Source organism: Poromitra crassiceps (genome assembly GCF_964638095.1).
Source record: "Poromitra crassiceps genome assembly, chromosome: 2".
NCBI classification, from domain to species: domain Eukaryota; kingdom Metazoa; phylum Chordata; class Actinopteri; order Beryciformes; family Melamphaidae; genus Poromitra; species Poromitra crassiceps.
In genome coordinates this window covers 120,804,323-120,809,340 of record NC_139624.1, presented here as the reverse complement: position 1 = coordinate 120,809,340, position 5,018 = coordinate 120,804,323, and the positions used below count along the sequence as shown (strand labels likewise).

The 5,018-nt window shown below is 43.3% G+C and overlaps 1 pseudogene across 1 annotated transcript in view; it reads left to right on the top strand.

Annotated features, from left to right (window-relative positions):
- The window catches only part of LOC310771607 (myelin regulatory factor-like protein), a 52,623-nt pseudogene extending 47,807 nt beyond the window's left edge, over positions 1-4,816 (top strand). Inside the window, exons 7-9 of the transcript in view lie at positions 1,523-1,634; positions 3,556-3,627; positions 4,530-4,816. The product of the transcript in view is annotated as a myelin regulatory factor-like protein (transcript). The remainder of the gene's footprint in view (positions 1-1,522; positions 1,635-3,555; positions 3,628-4,529) is intronic.
- Positions 4,817-5,018: the final 202 nt, after the last annotated feature.

Genomic DNA, 5,018 nt, shown 5'->3' with positions numbered 1-5,018 from the left:
GATATTTCAGCATGTAGCATAACGTTTTTTAAATGGCCTCTGAAATGTTTAGGCAATAAAACAAATAAATAAATAAATAAAATAAAAATATAGCCTGAATGAGGAATAAAGTTAACAAAAACAGAGAGCAGCAGGCTTTTATAATAGGCTACAAAATAAAAAATAACAACTTCACATGTTGCTGTTAAGGAACAGCAGAGCATTAACACTTGCAGCAGCTCATATTAACAATGAAATACTGTCAATAAAATAAAATACATCTGACATACATCTTTATGAGGATTAATGGGCGATTTATGTTGTAAAATGTGGGCCCAAGGGATTGTGGGTAATCTTTGGTGCTGACCACAGAATAGTCTGCGAGCAATCTTGGGACAGTAACCTGCTAGCGACATGCTTGATCAACTGGTTGGTTTGGTCGCTGGCCATCTACTGGCTGAAAATGGAACAGCTAAATAGAAATATAGAAACAGAAGAGAAGTACGCGACGCGTTCATGTGTTCAGTGTTGTGCGCGGCGCAGATACACTTCCGGTTGCGTAACACTCAAACCTACCAACGCGTGTGTGTGTGTGTGAACGCATAACGAAATTTCTCCAACACTGGTCACACGTGTACACGCTGGAAGTAGCTGTGCTACGCAGCTTGTCGTTACGTGTGATGTAGTTTGCGCACATCATAGTGCGCGTACGTGTGCACGCGTGACAAGATTGACTATGTTAAGTCATGCAGGCACACACACGTTGCTGCGCATGTGTCAGTGAATAGTGAGACGTATGGACCTTCATACACACAGACACAGACAGACACACACACACACACACACACACACACACACTCCCAGCTGGTCAAATCCTGACGTTTGGTCAGGAGGACCCCTTGGCGTCACTTGTTAACACACTGGGTACCCATTTTTCATCATTTGTCAACACAATGAGACCGAAAACCAACAACTTGGGTTATGGTTACGGTTACTATGGCAACTAAAAGAACTTGGTTGAGGTTAGAGAAATGGTTGGTCATAATTAAATAAGAAAATGTTGATTAAAAATGTGAAAGTGGCTTATGTTTGAAATGTCCTTTGAAAACGCTGGGGATCGAACCCCTGGCCGTTGGCATCGAAGGCAAACTTATACGCCCATCCCCCACCGCCCATCAAACCACAACACCCTTACTGGCCACATTTTATCCGTCCGTCCGATGTTCGTTAACGCGATATCTGAGGAACGCCTTGACGGAATTTCATCAAATTTGCCTCAAACATCGACTTAGACTCAAGGATGATCTGATTAGATTTTGGTTGGCAAAGGTCAAGGTCACTGTGACCTCACGAATGCCATTCCCAAGTTCGTTAAAGTGATATCTCGAGAACGGTTTGATGGAATTTCTTCCAATTTCGCTCAAATGGCGATTTAGACTCAAGAATGAACTAATGGCGGAGGCATAAATCCGCGGTGCAGTCGTTCTAGTTTCACTTACTTTACTTTACTTGTTGACTGTTTCTAACCTGTTTGCTCCTGCAGTGCCACTGAGCTGCTGGTCGTGCATCTGTGTAGTCTTGACGAATCAGCAACCTGCTCCGCTCTGATGGACATCGACTCTGTCAGCGAGAGCAGATACCCATCCAACACACAGGTAAACAACCATCCAACACACAGGTAAACAACCATCCAACACACAGGTAAACAACCATCCAACACACAGGTAAACAACCATCCAACACACAGGTAAACAACATCCAACACACAGGTAAACAAACATCCAACACACAGGTAAACAACCATCCAACACACAGGTAAACAACATCCAACACACAGGTAAACAACATCCAACACACAGGTAAACAACATTCAACACACAGGTAAACAACATTCAACACACAGGTAAACAACCATCCAACACACAGGTAAACAAGCATCCAACACACAGGTAAACAACCATCCAACACACAGGTAAACAACCATCCAACACACAGGTAAACAACATTCAACACACAGGTAAACAACCATCTGACACACAGGTAAACAACCATCCAACACACAGGTAAACAAACATCCAACACACAGGTAAACAACCATCTAACACACAGGTAAACAACCATCTAACACACAGGTAAACAACCATCCAACACAGGTAAACAACCATCTAACACACAGGTAAACAACCATCCAACACAGGTAAACAACCATCTAACACACAGGTAAACAACCATCTAACACAGGTAAACAACATCCAACACACAGGTAAACAACATCCAACACACAGGTAAACAACATCCAACACACAGGTAAACAACATCCAACACACAGGTAAACAACATCCAACACACAGGTAAACAACCATCCAACACACAGGTAAACAACCATCTAACACACAGGTAAACAACATCCAACACACAGGTAAACAACCATCTAACACACAGGTAAACAACATCCAACACACAGGTAAACAACATCTAACACACAGGTAAACAACATCCAACACACAGGTAAACAACCATCCAACACACAGGTAAACAACATCCAACACACAGGTAAACAACATCTAACACACAGGTAAACAACCATCCAACACGCAGGTAAACAACCATCCAACACACAGGGAAACAACATCTAACACACAGGTAAACAACATCCAACACACAGGTAAACAAACATCCAACACACAGGTAAACAACATCCAACACACAGGTAAACAAACATCCAACACACAGGTAAACAACCATCCAACACACAGGTAAATAAACATCTAACACACAGGTAAACAACATCCAACACACAGGTAAACAAACATCCAACACACAGGTAAACAACATCCAACACACAGGTAAACAACATCCAACACACAGGTAAACAACCATCTAACACACAGGTAAACAACATCCAACACAGGTAAACAACCATCTAACACACAGGTAAACAACCATCTAACACACAGGTAAACAACATCCAACACACAGGTAAACAACCATCCAACACACAGGTAAACAACCAACACACAGGTAAACAACATCCAACAGACAGGTAAACAACCATCCAACACACAGGTAAACAACCAACACACAGGTAAACAACCATCTAACACACAGGTAAACAACATCCAACACACACGTAAACAACATCCAACACACAGGTAAGCAACATCCAACACACAGGTAAACAACCATCCAACACACAGGTAAACAACCATCTAACACACAGGTAAACAACATCCAACACCCAGGTAAACAACCATCTAACACACAGGTAAACAACCATCCAACACACAGGTAAACAACCATCAAACACACAGGTAAACAACCATCAAACACACAGGTAAACAACATCCAACACACAAAACAATAGACTACCCATTAGGGTTGTAGTCTAGTCTTGGAATTTAAATGTGATGCTAACTCTCTCTCTACCTCTCTCCCTCACGCTCTCTCTCCCTCTCTCCCTCCCTCTCTCTCTCCATCTCTCTCTCCATCTCTATCCCTCCCTCTCTCTCTCCCTCCCTCTCTATCCCTCCCTCTCTCACTCCCTCTCTCTCTCTCTCTCTCTCTCTCTCTCTCCAGGGAGAACATGAGTGGGCGCTCCATGTGGCTCGTCTCTATCACAGCTCCTATCACTTCCGCTCTGCAGTGGCTGTAAGACACAAAATATCTTCTGTTTCTCCTATCTCCTCCTATGGACGGCTAACCATAGTATCTGCTCAGCTAACATCACTGTCTTGTTGCTAACACGTCTGATTCACAGCTAATGCATCTAGTAGCAGCTAGAGTTAGCATCTTCACATTGATTTCAGTGTTTGCTGGCTAGTTAGCTTAGCAAGAGTACATTTTCACGGTGGAAATGCCATCATAAAAGATCATATTAAGACAGCCAAACATAAGCGGTGGTTACAAGCTAGTAGCACTGTGGTGACCTCCTTCAGAGGGGCAAATGCCATGACAGTGATCTGAAACGGGCACCTCAGGAGGAGACCTTTGCTTACCATCTGTTGAAACACAACCAGAGTAGAGACTAGGGCTGTGTGAGTAGAGACTAGGACTAAAGACAGACAGTTGACTGTGTCACAGTAACTCAGAGTGTTTTGGAGTAGAGACTAGGGCTAAATACAGACAGTTGACTGTGTCACAGTAACTCAGAGTGTTTTGGAGTAGAGACTAGGACTAAAGACAGACAGTTGACTGTGTCACAGTAACTCAGTGTGTTGTGGAGTAGAGACTAGGACTAAAGACAGACAGTTGACTGTCACAGTAACTCAGAGTGTTTTGGAGTAGAGACTAGGACTAAAGACAGACAGTTGACTGTGTCACAGTAACTCAGTGTGTTTTGGAGTAGAGACTAGGGCTAAAGATCAGACAGTTGACTGTGTCACAGTAAGTGTTTTGGAGTAGAGACTAGGGCTAAAGACAGACAGTTGACTTATCCATATCTGCTTCTCGCTGATACAATTTACACTTTATTAATAACTACAATGTTCAACAATTCTCTATGTTGGTTGTTTTTAGTAGAAAGCTAATATCTGACCTCCTCCTCTCTTCAGGGTCAGGCAGACTGCAATACTGACCATAACTACGCGGGGGCGCTGTTCACCGACTACCACTTCCACTTCTACAGACGCTGCACTGACTGACACACACACACACACACCAGCCCGTTCTCATTGCCAACGTACATTTCCTATGTTGACTATTTGTCAGGTCCCTTGGCGTCACTATCCGACGTGATAGGTTCCATTTTTGCTTCTTTTTGGACGTGCAGGGTCCTTCAACAGAACTAACACAACGTCTCAAATCCACCACGGGAGTGTGACAGTCAAATGGGGCGCGCTAAGGCTTTTGTGGTCACGACGTTGGAAGCGTAAATGCTTGTCTCTAATGACGGGGACCTGAGATCACGTCCCAGCGTGTTCAAAGTCTATATTTCCACCAAAGTCACATTTCATCTTTTTGTTATTTTGCCATAGCCCTAACCTTAACCGAGCTGTTTTAGTTGCCTAAACTTACCCAACGTCGCGACATTTTGAAAATAA